The following is a 15,721-nucleotide window of genomic DNA, read 5'->3' as shown; positions in this document are numbered from 1 at the left end:
TGGAATTTTTTCTTGTCAATTGTTGACAACCACTGACGCATGCATTCTTTTTCTATTGTCATTAATAGCTTATCACAGACGACTGCATTTTGTTTTGCAACGTCATTACTAGGTTACCGTCAACGCCTGCGTTTTGTTGTCTACTTCATTTGCGGCTCACCAATGATGTCTGCTTTTCATTTTTGAATGTCAGTAGTAATTTCACAGTGACGGGTCATATGTTGACAACTGTGAAAACACATATATGAGCCCGTCGTTGGTCAATTTATCAGGAGCAAAAAAAAATCCATATTAATAAAATCCAGGCTGGCGTACGTATAAAGTGCACTCGTTGCATGGTTTAAATTAGTAGCTAGAACAAATACAAAAGCATAATACAGATGTTTCATCCATGTAAAGGTAAACAATGAAGATCATCAAGTTTTCATTGGTCTAAATAATATATCATAGAAGAAGCATCCTCATCTTTCATTGGGGTCACTGTTGCAAGCAAAATATAGGAAGCATCCTCGTCTTTCATTGGGGTCACTGTTGCAAGCAAAATATAGGAAGCATCCTCATCTTGGCATGGCTGATATCCTGATATTCCAAATCTTCATCTGGTGTCTTTGTTGCAAGCAAACAAACCAAGATTATGGCAGAGATAATTGATAAGTCGTTGCTTCAAAGATGTAGGTAATGAGAAGAATAGTTAATTGCATAACATGAGATGTATAACATGAATTACACCCAGTTTAGAGACATGATAAAAGAAAGAAATACCTACAATATAGAGCATCGGTGCAGAAACGCTGAAAGAAAACGTATGACACCATATCATTATGGTGCGGAGATGAATTGACAATACAAACTTTACGTTTAAATAAGTAGGTTTAAACTAACAAATCATAGAATCAAAATAATTGTATGACATTAGATAATTGTGCATAGATGAATAGAAAAATTGAAATAACACTTATTTCTCACAAGAGCAGTGTATCTTGTCCTAAGACATTGCTTGTTATCGTCTTATGTAGGATACATCAGGTATGCAGTCAAGGAAGTGTACCTTGGTGAGGAACATCTTCTATCTTCATACCGAGTCAATAGACAGATTCCCAGGAGCTTTAAAATGTAGGAGACACCTAGTGTTTTTCTGCAATTATCAAGATCCATGTTAAAATAAGCAGTAACATGAGTGTAAAGCGTATATAGGGGTTCAAACAGTTTAAAATAATCAAAGCAACAAGCTAACAAAGAGATATAATGATCATCGCAAGAATGTCCTAAAATCAAAACATGTGTACATATGAAATTTAATCAAATTATGAACCCTGGTAAAGCATAAATGAACAAAATAGAATTGAACTAAGTCATAATTTAACTAAGAGATAGTGACAGAAAAATAAAGAAGCAGCAAATGATCAAAATATACTAAATTGGCATGAAAATGGATATACTTCCATCGCCATGGTCTAATTAGCATACGTATATGTAACAATATTGGATCAACAACATGATTAAGTAATCATAGGAATGATGGAAACATAGTGCGCAGAAATGCAACTAACATACATATATGATCATCGAGTCAAATATAGCATGAAAAGGGTGCTCACCATGGTTAACTAAGCAAAGGAACTACAAATACGAAGTGTGTCAGAATGACCTTAAACTTATAATAGCCAGCTAATGACTGCAGGGGGTACACCTGCAGGGAATAGTGAAAAAAACATGAATATGTAACATAGACAATTCATCACACTAAACAAGTTAAGCAACACCTAGACCCAGAAAACAAGAATACATACGTAGAAGGTAGATAAACCATACTAGGCAAATTAAATAATCGAACAGTTTTAGAACTGTTAATTTTAAAACATAGCAGCAAATGATCATAATAATATACTAAATAGGAATGATCATGGCTATACATAAATCACCATGGTTCAGTTAGCATACAAATATAATGGTCACCTAAATATAGCAATAACGGATCAACAACATGATTACATAAGCAAACAAATAATGAATATATAGTGTGTAGGAACGAACCTATCATACATATATGATTATCAGAAAAATATAGCATGAAAAGATTCTCACCATGGTTGAACTAGTAGAAATAAAAAGTGTGTCAAAATGATCTTAATTTTATAATAACCAACTGATGACTGCAGGGGAACGGAATACCTGCAGGAAAGAGTGAAACAAAAATAAGAACATGTGAACATAGAAAGTTTATCAGAGTAAACAAGTGTACAGAACAACCAAATCGACAAAACAAGGAACATATGTAGAAGGTAGATAAAGAATACTATGAAAACTAAATAATACAATAGTTTAAGAACTCTTAACTTCACTTAACTTTGAAACAGACAAATGATCATAAAAATATACTAAATAGGAATGATAATCAATGGATATACATAAATCACCATGGTCTAGTTAGCATACAAATATGATGGTCACTCAAATATAGCAATAATGGATCAACAACATGATTAAGTAAGCAAACAAATGATGAACATTGCGTATGAACGCGGTTGGCATACATGTATGATAATACGTCTTCGCCATAGTTAACTAAGCAAAGGAACTAGTAGAAAAACAAAGTGTGTCGGAATGACCTTAATCTTATAATAACCAGTTGTTGGTTGCGGGAGAGACGGAATACCTGCAGGGAAGAGTGAAAGAAAATCATGAACATGTGAACATAGACAATTCATCGCAGTAAACAAGTGTAAGCAACACCTAAATCTAGAAAACAAGAAAACATACGTAGAAGGTAGATAAATCATACTAGAAAAAATAAATAATTCAACAGTTTCAGAACTGTTAACTTTGAAACATAGCAGCAAATGATCATACTAATCTTATATTTACTAATTGAAAACTCCCAAGTTCCAACGAGACACCACGTTAATCCTAGAGATTAGATATATTATGTCCATCAGATCTAATAATAATCAATTTAGGGCCGTTAGATGATATACGATTCCTCTCCTATGCGTGTGTCTTTTCCGCTCCCGATCATCCTAAGAAAGGAAAGATTCTTGCACACAAAAAAACATCCCTAATTGTTGGCGTCTCCAGATCTGGCTGCGAAGATTACTTCGATCAAGAAGAAGTTTACGTCCAGCTCCTCCCAGCGGCCACTATTTGTCCATCCCGACGTTTCCTGGAGTTTGGACTACGGCGACAAAGCCATACCTCACCGGGTGCATCTGGCCGCAGCGGCAAATATTTGCTCATCCCCCGCTGGACTGGGAGTTTGGCGATAGCCTATATCGATGAAGATCGGGTTTAGGGTTTAGGGACCGCCGACCGTCTTGCGAAACGGGGGTGGCCACACCAACCTACTTGTCAGCTGTGTAGATGCTCCCCGAAACGGCGCGACATATCCTTTTTGGATGCCGCTTTTCCAAGAGGATCTGGGCTGCTGCGGCTTCTTGGCTCTCTTGTCCAAACCTTCTCCTCTGCTTGGGAACGGGAAGACCTAAGGTGCTGGACTATTGGCACGCCATCGCCAAGACTCCCACCTCTTCTCCCAAAGGTTTACGGACAACCATCATGCTTATCGCTTGGGAGATTTGGAAATAAAGGAATGAAAGAGTCTTCAGCAATAAATCATCTTTGCCTTCGGTCATCATGGATAAGATTAGGAAGGAAGGAAAGGATTGGATTCTAGCCGGTGCTAAAAACCTAGCGGAGCTTGTAGGGTGACTTTTTTTTTCTCTTTCTTGGGGTCTTTCCCCCTTTCTTTTATTTTTTTGGCTTCAGTCAATCCTATGTTTGCTCCTCCTATATCAATATAAGGCAAGCTTTTCTTGCCCCGTTTCAAAAAAAAAAAAAAAGATAGCCTATATCGATCTGGCAGTGGTCTCTACAGAATCAGGTACATGCGTGTTTCTCCAAAATTGCTGATACATGATGTCACCGGCTGCAACCGTCAATGATATTACCGTGGACGATAAAATTGTGTGCATGGTATTGGTATAGGCCTTGAGGCCTTGATTCCTGATTGATTTGCACACCACTCCCTCCGCGTGATGTGTAGTATCTGAGTGGTGCGTAGATCACAACCAACAATTGATTTTATATATAGTCCTGCTAACATGAGGCCTCTAGCTATAATTTAAGTTTTCTAGGAAACTGTTTGATTTAAGTATGGTAGTCCATGTGCAAAGGCATATCTTTCCTTAATTAAACTGGAAGTAGCGTAAATTACAATATGTTTATTACAATCAAAGTAAGCAAGTCATCCGACAGACTTCATAGATCTCAAATTTGATCTATTAGATCATGTCAAATGGTTCTTTTGTAAATCCTTGAAGCACTATGAATAATATAGCATGTTGTTGGTAGTCTGCATGGTGTTTTGTCTATCTTCAGACAAGAAAGTGTCATGCATACTTTGAAAAGTCCTACATCCAAGTGAGAAAATTTAATCTTGGACAAATATAAGAAAGTATCATATTTATAATAATTTATAATAAGATAATAAATTTAATCTTTCATTTACAATCTTACATATTTTCAATCATTCATACATGACAATGCGGATGCACGGGTTGATGACTAGTATATACTAAATTGGAATGATAATGGATATGCATAAATCATCTTGGTCTAGTTAGCATACGAATATGATGATCACTCAAATGTAGCAATAATGGATAAACAACATGATTAAGGTACGCAAACAAATGATGAACATATAGTGCGTACAAACGGAGCTATCATACATATATGATCATCAGTCAAATATAGCATGAAACAATTCTGCCATGGTTAACTAAGAAAAGTATCTAGAAATACAAAGTGTCTCGGAATGACTTTAATCTTATAATAGTTGATAACTGCAGTGCGTACAGAGTACCTGCATGAAATAGTGAAAGACAAACGTACGTGGACATGTGAATATAGACGAAACATCACCGTAATCAAGCGGAAACAATACCTAGTTTCAAAAAATAAGGAAGCATGCGTTTGGGGTACATAAACCATACTAGGTAAAATTAAAAGCCATCAAATTCGAAATTGTAACAATATAGTTATACAACTAGTAATCTTTATTTGTACAAACAATTAGTATGGGGAGCAAGTATTAATCCTATACGAACCATCCGGCCATGTTAAACAGGCACGCCACGGCACCTACACAAACTGTGCTAGGACACAACAACTAGATATGTCCTAGAACCAAATATTCAACTCACAATACACAACTGAAATAACATCATTTAGTAGTAGTAAAAATAATCAATTATACCTACAGAAATACGAACATATTAATTCACCAATCATCAATACAACTCAACCAAAATTATGGTACGGTCATCCTATGGTTGATTTAGGGTTTGTAGGAGATCTGTGGAGTACGGTTCGTGAATACCAGTAGAAGTCGAACCTAAAGCTAAATAATGTATAGCCTCATTGTATGGCAGATTCAGGGTTTACATGTCATCTGGGAATTAGGGTTTGTACACGGGATTTCGGGATTAGGGTTTGTGCGTAGGACGGTGGACGAGGCACGGGAGGATTATTATGGCCGAAAAGTGAGAGGACACAGGGATGATGATGGCAGGAGGAAATCACATGTGTTGTCGCCGTCTAGTCCCTTGCGCGGTAGTAGCTACAGTTTTGTGCGAACCTAGATGCAGCGGCCGAGGGGACGAACCCGCACCATAGGGGGGAGAGTAGGGGCACGGGGTGTGCATTAGGATTAAGCGCCGGTGGATCTCCTCGTGGAGTCACTCGAGGGTGGGGAATGGGAGGATCTGGAGAGTACACGGGCGGAGGAGCAACCGCCGAGTACACTCTGGGAGGATTAGGATCTATCTTGGGGAGGGTCTCACCACTACCTTCTTCATCCTTGGTTTTGGCCTCCGAAGAGGCATCAAGGGAGGTATTTTCCAAACTAGGAGTGCCAACCTCGGTAGTGGTGGTAGGAGGGATAGGAGGTTTATTGGCTTGCATATAGCTCATCATCATTTCCCTTAATTCACCTATGAGTCATTCATCGAAGAGATTGACGATTTCAACTCCTTGATGTCTTCCATAGATGCGGGCTCCGAACTAGCATCCCCCGGCTCGGACATACTCTCTTAGGCGGTAAAGCCTGGATAAAGAGCTGAGGCTCTAAAACCAATTGAAAGGATCGTATGTAACCTAGAGGGGAGGGTGAATAGGTGCTATATCAAATTTTAATTATTTTTCAATTTAGGCTTGACACAAAGGTAAATTCTCTAGATATGCAACTATGTGAATTTACATATATGACATGATGCAAGCAAACAATACACAATACTAGATACAAGTAGTGAAGTGCGGTAAAAAGATAGAGGTAACCGAGGTGGAGCATGCGGAGACACGAGGCTATGATTCCTGTAGTTCCTTCCTTGTGAAGGGAAGTACATCTACGTTTGGAGGGGTGTGGTGTCACGAAGGCCTAGCTCACTCTCCACTAAGCGGTTGCCTTAAGGTCGCAACTGTCACCTTTACACAAAGGTTGGGGCACACATCCACAACTCAATTTGAGGCTCCCAACAACCGACCACGGAGCTTTTACAACACAAAGCAAACTCCGAGGGTGACTGCTCACAAATCTAGGGTTTCACAACATGGAACTCCTACAAACAAGTGGGATCCTCAAATCCCTTTGGTGAAAGTGTAGATCTAGGGTTCCTCACTTGATTCCCAAGATATCAACAAGATTGAATGGCTAGGGAGGGATATCTTGGAGTTTTGAGCTTTGGAACAATGGAGGAGAGCGAGTTGAAGCCGCAACCTCTCTTTGGAGAAGAAGGGTCCCTTTTATACCCCCACAATAAATGTGACAATTGCAGAAGAAATAGGGCCGGAGTCTCCGGACCCCTATACTGTGGCTGAGGCACTTGGGCCAGTCCTTCGAAGCCAGAGGGGTCGTACTCTTGTCCGGAGTCTCCGGTGTAGTCTCCGGTGCAAACTCCGGACCCCTATACTGTGGGTGAGGCACACTGGCTGGCCCTCGAAAACTTGTCGGTCCAGAGACTTGTCCGGAGTCTCCGGCCTGGAGGCCAGAGTCTCCGGTGTATAGGGCCGGAATCTCCGGACATGAACTTCTGCTTGGCATTTTTGTTGTGGGTCTTCTCCACCACTACTCCCAGCCAACCCCTGAACATCTTTGAGTATTGTAGACATCTCACCACAAAGCTGCAATGCATATCTTGTTCGTTTCACTTTTTAGTGGTCGGCTACCGTGACAAGCTTATCACAAATATTATCTATGATACATAAACACACGGTTAAAATATCTCTATCTTGATAACAAACACACAAAATCATCTTAGGAGGGAAATGCCCTTTCACCGCTAATGAAGGTTGTACGGGCATTGGTCAAGTGGAGAAGTATGAGAGGATAAGGTGAGGAGGATGACTGGGATATTTCTTTTCCCCAAGTTGCTCCTCCGAGTTCCATTTCTATACTGATCCAAGCCCACCTGTTGGACCAAAAGGCTAAAAGCAACTCTAACAGAACCCGTAAATCACGCCGGAACCATATTTTTCCGGTCGATTTACGTGTTCGGGTCCAAAGTGGCGCAGAACAGAGACTGAACTCGCTGCCCGGCCCGAAAAACTTTTTCAGGGGCCTGAAAAATTTCACACTCGACCTCTATTAATACAGACTCTAGGGCGGTTTACAAGCCCAAAACTGAACGGATTTCTCATCACTCCTCCAGCATCGCCGTCCGTACAACCGCCTCGAGCCGCCGATTTATGGGTGCTTTGCTAAAATTGTGCGCCGCCGCTCAAACATCATGTAAGCCTGCTCCAATTCCAATCATGTCTATGTTAATTCCCGACGAATCTTCTCGATATAGACTAATTCCAGCGAGCGGCGCAGTGCACGCAAGTAGCACAAGAAATGCGTACACGTGCAGATTCTGGCGAGCAGCGCGAGGCACGCGAGCTAGTCTTATATGGGAGCTAGCTAGCTCTAACTATTGGGTGCTAATGATCTCTCCATTGACTCACAAATATCCAATGGATTCCATAGCTAGCTAGCTAGCTAGCTAGCTGGTGCTACTATTCCGATTAAGCTTGCTAGCTAGGTGGCGGCGGGTGCTGGGGCGCGGGCGGAGGGCTCTTGGGCACAGGGAGGTCCAACCAGGGGCACGGGCGGCGGCCGCGCGGGGAGACCTAGGCAGCGGCACGGACAGTTCTTGTAAAGAAGATGATGACTTTCCAAATATTTTGTTTTTCAACTTTAGTTTATAGGGCATGTTCTACGCCGCCGTTTTGTGACCTGTAAACACGTTTTCGGAAGACTGAACTCGAGTTTTTCGATTTGCACTTTTACAAGCTCTGTTAGAGATGCTCTAAAGTATGTTTCCTCTGCCATGAATATAAAAGGTAGAAGCCTAGTATTAACGTTTCCCTAAAATCTTTTTAGGACCCTACGTTGTTCTTAATTCAGATTAGCAGTGTATTGTGATGTAAATACATCTATGTTAGATATTATATCTATTAGAAGTTACGAGTATATAATATGACATGTTATCAATATATTTGCTTCTAGCATTTTATAACATGGTATTTGGTATAACAAGATTATTTCACGCTTGAAATTAAATTTTCTTCTAAAATTTCTTGTTAACAAATACTTCCTCCGTTCCTAGATATAAGCCATATAGTTTTTGGCACGGAAATCAAAGAACACATATTTTGGAAAAATTACTCTAGATTTGGGAGGGTTTACCATTGTACATTTAACATGAGAAAATAGAGGACTTTTCATAAGATAAATAAACATAATCAAATTTCTAAAAAAATGTCTATACAAGTGGTGCATCGCAATACACCATATATTATGGATTTTTTCTCAAAAAACTATATGGCTTAGGAATGGAGGGAGCATGAAATAAGAAAAAGCCAAAACAAAAATATGTGACTATCTCGAAGACCTACACATATATGGCTTATAAGCATCCGCTTTCAAAATGTTCCTCTAGAACAAATTTATTGTTTACTAAAACCAATTTTACTATAAAGTAAAATTAATTAAATGCATCATCATACATGCATGAAAAATGGGTGACATCAGTAAAAAAGAATTTCAAGAACTACAACTCGATGAAAGTAACTATCTATCATGGGCCATGGATATGAAAATAAATTTGGTCCCACGATTACCCCCCCCCCCCCCAAATGTTCCTAAAATACCCCAAATGGTAAAGTATGCGGCATTACATTTTATAAGGAACCACCTCCATCCTGATTTGAAGACTGAATACTTGATGGAAGAGGACCCACTAGCTTTATGGAACTCCCTTAAGGAGAGATATGACCAACAAAGAGCGGTTATGTTGCCGGAAGCCGAGAGAGAATGGGCTCTCATAAGGTTTCATGACTTTAAGTCCGTTGCGGCATATAATTATGCCGTGCATAAAGTTAACTCCAAACTGAGATTTTGCAAGAAGCAAGTTTCAAAGGAAGATTTAATAGAGAAGACCCACTTTCCATCCCTCGATGAGGATATTGCAACAACAATATCGTCAACAAAAATACACTAAGTATTCTGAGCTTATATACACATTACTTCAGGCCAAGAAGCATGATGAACTTCTCATGAAAAATTACAATGCTCGCCCAACGAGTGCCATGCCGATCCCTGAAGCACATGCTAATGCTCACTTTACTAATAAATTTGGAAACTGTAAAAGGAACTTCAAAAAAATCAAGGGAAAGTGGAAGAACAATGGTCAAAAGAACAATGATCAATTTAAGGAGAAAGGTCATTTCAAGAAAAATGATCAAAATGGCAACTCTCAAGCTTGTCAAAGGTGTGGATGTGAAAATCATTGTACAAACAAATGTCGTATTCCCAAGAACCTAGTGGATCTATACATGAAGTATGGAGGAAAAGGGAAGCAAATTCATGGAAATAGGGCTGAAGCTCACTTCCATGCCATTAAAGACAATCCTCAAGCTAGTCCTTCTCAAAGTGCTATTGAAGAATTCAAGCCAAATGAAAACATCATCCTTTATGAAGACATGCTTGTGGACTCCACCCAAGATGTTTTTGAAGACCTCAATTGATCTCCTAAACAATTGATGTCGCTTATCTTTTTAAATACTACGATGTGTTATATATTGTATAACCAAAAAAAGAATAAAGTCTTGCATACTACATGTACTGTATTGTGTGAATCATACATAATATTGTAATGTATTTATATTTAGAATTTGTAATATAAATACTATTATTTAATTTGATGAATATATGAATAAAATAAATTTATTCTAAAATATTCTCTTTCTATTTTAGAAATTTTACGGGAAAAATCTGATGGAAGAAGAATTATGTTTAGTGGATAGTGCTACCACTAACACAATTTTAAGGGAAATAAATACTTCCAAACTCTTACTAAGAGAAAGGAAGATGTTATGACTACAACCGGGAGTAACAAAGCAATGATTGGTTCAGGAAGAGCCACATTCACACTTCCTACGGGTACTACTATTGTAATTCTCAACGCGTACCCTTATAAGTTTCAAAGATATCCGATCAAATGATTTTCATCTTAAAACTGTTAAGATGGATAAGAAAGAACATTTGCATTTAACAAAAAACGGCGAATATGAGGAAAAAAATCTTGAAAAATTCCCATCAATTTCTTTCGGATTATACTTTACATACATTAAATCCGTACCTTATGTTGCGTACAAAATAAGTTTTCAAAATCTTGATAAATTCAAGACTTGGCATGATCGCCTTGGTTATCCTGAAATACGTATGATAAGAAAAATAATAGGCAATTCTGTTGGTCATAATTTACCAATTAAAAGATTTCCTAAGTCAACAGACTTCGTATGCACCGCATGTGCTACTGGGAAATAAATTATTAAGCCATCCTACCTAAAAGTAAACAATGAGTCGCTTAATTTTCTTGAAAAAATTCAAGGATATATATGTAGTCCAATATAACCTCTATCTGGACCATTTAGGTACTTTATGGTGCTAATTGATGCATCCACTAGATGGTCATATGTATGTTTATTATCCGCACGTAACCATGCATTTGCCAAATTAATAGCACAATTTATCAAATTAAGAGCAAATCATCCTGAACAAAGATTAAAACAATAAGAATGGACAATGCGATTGAATTTAGTTCATGCGCATTCAATAATTATTATATGGCCTTAGGCATTCATCTAGAATATTTTGACCTTATGTTCATTCTCAAAATGGATTGGTCGAATCTTTAATCAAAAGAGTAAAATTAATTGCTAGACCATTATTGCAACATTAAAATTTACCAACCTCTTGTTGGGGACATGCGGTTTTACATGCCGCAGATCTGATACAAGTCATACCAACTATAAGGTTCGATGCATGGAAACAAAAAATTCTATCGCAAAGACGAATAAATCCAAGATCCAATCTATGGAAAATCCAAGATCTAATTATGAGATCGGAGCAACGAAGTAGATGAGAAACTAACTCTCGTAGATCCAAAGCCTTAACGAGATCAGATCTCGTGGTTGATGTAGACGATCCTTCTAGTGTTGTAATCTGGCAGCACTTCCGTACTCGGTCACACGTACGATATCGATGATGTACTTCCTCTCCCTGTTCTAGCGGGCAGCGGAGGTGGTAGATCCCCTTGGAATCCCAGCAGCACGACGGCGTGGTGGTGGTGGAGGAGGAGAAATTCATGTAGAGCTTGATGCGTGCAGTTAACACACGTCCGTTGGGAACCCCAAGAGGAAGGTGTGATGCGTACAGTAGCAAGTTTTCCCTCAGAAAGAAACCAAGGTTTATCGAACCAGTAGGAGCCAAGAAGCACGTTGAAGGTTGATGGCGGCGAAGTGTAGTGCGGCGCAACACCAGGGATTCCGGCGCCAACGTGGAACCTGCACAACACAATCAAAGTACTTTGCCCCAACGTAACAGTGAGGTTGTCAATCTCACCGGCTTGTTGTAACAAAGGATTAAACGTATTGTGTGGAAGATGATGATTGTTTGCGAAGAACAGTAAAGAACAATTGCAGTAGATTGTATTTCAGATGTAAAGAATGGACCGGGGTCCACAGTTCACTAGCGGTGTCTCTCCCATAAGATAAATAGCATGTTGGGTGAACAAATTACAGTTGGGCAATTGACAAATAAAGAAGGCATAACAATTCACATACATATATCATGATGAGTACTATGAGATTTAATCAGGGCATTACGACAAAGTACATAGACCGCTATCCAGCATGCATCTATGACTAAATAGTCCACTTTCAGGTTATCATCCGAACCTCTTCCGGTATTAAGTTGTAAACAACAGACAATTGCATTAAGTATGGTGCGTAATGTAATCAACACAAATATCCTTAGACAAAGCATCGATGTTTTATCCCTAGTGGCAACAGCACATCCACAACCTTAGAACTTTCTGTCACTGTCCCAGATTTAATGGAGGCATGAACCCACTATCGAGCATAAATACTCCCTCTTGGAGTTACAAGTATCAACTTGGCCAGAGCCTCTACTAGCAACGGAGAGCATGCAAGAACATAAACAACATATATGATAGATTGATAATCAACTTGACATAGTATTCAATATTCATCGGATCCCAACAAACACAACATGTAGCATTACAAATAGATGATCTTGATCATGATAGGCAGCTCACAAGATCTAACATGATAGCACAATGAGGAGAAGACGACCATCTAGCTACTGCTATGGACCCATAGTCCAGGGGTGAACTACTCACACATCGATCCGGAGGCGATCATGGCGATGAAGAGCCCTCCGGGAGATGATTCCCCTCTCCGGCAGGGTGCCGGAGGCGATCTCCTGAATCCCCCGAGATGGGATTGGCGGCGGCTGCGTCTCTGGAAGGTTTTCCGTATCGTGGATCTCGGTGCAGAGGGTTTCGCGACGAAGGCTTTAAGTAGGCGGAAGGGCGGAGTCGGAGGAGTCACGGGGGCCCCACACGCTAGGGCCGCGCGGGCACCCTCTAGGCCGCGCCGCCCTAGTGTAGCGGCGCCCCGTGGCCCCACTTCGTTTCTCCCTCGGTCTTCTGGAAGCTTCGTGGAAAAATAAGCCCCTGGGCGTTGATTTCGTCCAATTCCGAGAATATTTCCTTACTAGGATTTCTGAAACCAAAAACAGCAGAAAACAACAACTGGCTCTTCGGCATCTCGTCAATAGGTTAGTGCCGGAAAATGCATAATAATGACATATAATGTGTATAAAACATGTGAGTATCATCATAAAAGTAGCATGGAACATAAGAAATTATAGATACGTTTGAGACGTATCAAGCATCCCCAAGCTTAGTTCCTACTCGCCCTCGAGTAGGTAAACGATAACAAGGATAATTTCTGAAGTGACATGCTATCATAATCTTGATCAATACTATTGTAAAGCACATGAGATGAATGCAGCGATTCGAATCAATGATGAAGACAATGAGTAAACAAATGAATCATATAGCAAAGACTTTTCATGAATAGTACTTTCAAGACAAGCATCAATAAGTCTTGCATAAGAGTTAACTCATAAGCAATAAATACTTAGTAGAAAGCTTTGAAACAACACAAAGGAAGATATAAGTTTCAGCGGTTGCTTTCAACTTCAACATGTATATCTCATGGATAATTGTCAACACAAAGTAATATAACAATTGCAATAGGTAAACATGTAAGAATCAATGCACACAGTTTACACAAGTGTTTGCTTCTAAGATAGAAGGAATAGGTAAACTGACTCAACAATAAAGTAGAAGAATGGCCCTTCGCAGAGGGAAGCATGGATTGCTATTTTTGTGATAGAGCTTTTCATTTTGAAAAACATAGAAACAATTTTGTCAACGGTAGTAATAAATCATATGTGTTATGTATAAGATATCTCATAAGTTGCAAGCCTCATGCATATAATACTAATAGTGCCCGCACCTTGTCCTAATTAGCTTGGATTAACACGGATTATCATTGCATAGCATATGTTTCAACCAAGTGTCACAAAGGGGTACCTCTATGCCGCCTGTACAGAGGTCTAAGGAGAAAGTTCGCATTGGATTTCTCGCTTTTGATTATTCTCAACTTAGACATCCATACTGGGACAACATAGACAACAGATAATTGACTCCTCTTTTAATGCTTAAGCATTCAACAACAGTTAATATTCTCATAAGAGATTGAGGATTTGTGTCCAAACTGAAACTTCCACCATGATTCATGGCTTTAGTTAGCGGCCCAATGTTCTTCTCTAACAATATGCATACTCAAACCATTTGATCATGAAAATCGCCCTTACTTCAGACAAGACGAACATGCATAGCAACTCACATGATATTCAACAAAGGTAAAAGTTGATGGCGTCCCCAGAAACATGGTTACCGCTCAACAAGCAACTTATTAAGAAATAAGATACATAAGTACATATTGTTCACCACAATAGTTTTTAAGGCTATTTTCCCATGAGCTATGTATTGTAAAGGCAAAGAATAGAAGTTTAAAGGTAGCACTCAAGTAATGGACTTTGGAATGGCAGAGAAATACCATGTGGTAGGTAGGTATGGTGGACACGAATGGCATAGTTTTTGGCTCAAGGATTTGGATGCACGAGAAGAATCCCTCTCAATACAAGGCTAGGCTAGCAAGGTTGTTTGAAGCAAACTCAAGTATAAAACGGTGCAGCAAGACCCACATATAAACATATTGTAAGCATTATAAGACTTTACATCGTCTCCCTGTTGTTCAAACACCTTAACCAGAAAATATCTAGACTTAGAGAAACCAATCATGCAAACCAAATTTTAACAAGCTCTATGTAGTTATTCATTAATGGGTACAAAGTACATGATGCAAGAGCTTAAACATGATCTATATGAGCACAACAATTGCCAAGTATCAAATTATTCAAGACATTATACCATTTACCACATGCGGCATTTTCCGTTTCCAACCATATATCAATGAATGAGGTAGTTCAACCTTCGCAATGAACATTAAGAATAAAGCTAAGAACACATGTGTTTATATGCAACAGCGGAGCGTGTCTCTCTCCCACATAAAGAATGCTAGGATCCAATTTTATTCTAACAAAAACAAAATTAAAAGCAAACAGACGCTCCAAGCAAAGCACATAAGATGTGACTGAATAAAAATATAGTTTCACTAGAGGTGACCTGATAAGTTGTCGATGAAGAAGGGGATGCCTTGGGCATCCCCAAGCTTAGATGCTTGAGTCTTCTTAAAATATGCAGGGATGAACCACGGGGGAATCCCCAAGCTTAGACTTTTCACTCTTCTTGATCATATTGTATCATCCTCCTCTCTTGACCCTTGAAAACTTCCTCCACACCAAACTCAAAACAAACTCATTAGATGATTAGTGCATAATTGAAAATTCATATATTCAGAGGTGACATAATCATTCTTAACACTTCTGGACATTGCACAAAGCTACTGAAAGTTAATGGAACAAAGAAATCCATCAAACATAGCAAAACAGGCAATGTGAAATAAAAGGCAGAATCTGTCAAAACAGAACAGTCCGTAAAGACGAATTTTCCAGGGGCACTTAACTTGCTCAGATGAAAATGCTCAAATTGAATGAAAGTTGCGTACATATCTGAGGATCACGCACGTAAATTGTCAGATTTCTCTGAGTTACCTACAGAGACTACTGCTCAAATTCGTGACAGCAAGAAATCTATTTCTGCGCAGTAATCCAAATCTAGTATTG

General features: G+C 39.2%; 1 long non-coding RNA gene across 2 annotated transcripts; it reads right to left on the bottom strand.

The window, feature by feature from the left end:
- Positions 1-260: 260 nt before the first annotated feature.
- LOC127330545 (uncharacterized) lies at positions 261-2,182 on the bottom strand. 2 transcript variants are annotated; one of them, XR_011751091.1, is made up of 5 exons: positions 2,086-2,182; positions 1,599-1,690; positions 1,049-1,135; positions 767-791; positions 261-606 (listed from the first exon to the last, which is right to left on the bottom strand). It is a non-coding gene; the product is annotated as an uncharacterized lncRNA (long non-coding RNA). The 2 variants fall into 2 exon arrangements; XR_007869316.2 differs by lacking the exon at positions 767-791.
- Positions 2,183-15,721: the final 13,539 nt, after the last annotated feature.

Source organism: Lolium perenne, chromosome 2, assembly GCF_019359855.2.
Source record: "Lolium perenne isolate Kyuss_39 chromosome 2, Kyuss_2.0, whole genome shotgun sequence".
In the NCBI taxonomy this organism is placed as follows: domain Eukaryota; kingdom Viridiplantae; phylum Streptophyta; class Magnoliopsida; order Poales; family Poaceae; genus Lolium; species Lolium perenne.
The sequence above is the reverse complement of the archived record's forward strand: the minus strand, read 5'-3'. Positions and strand labels throughout refer to the sequence as shown.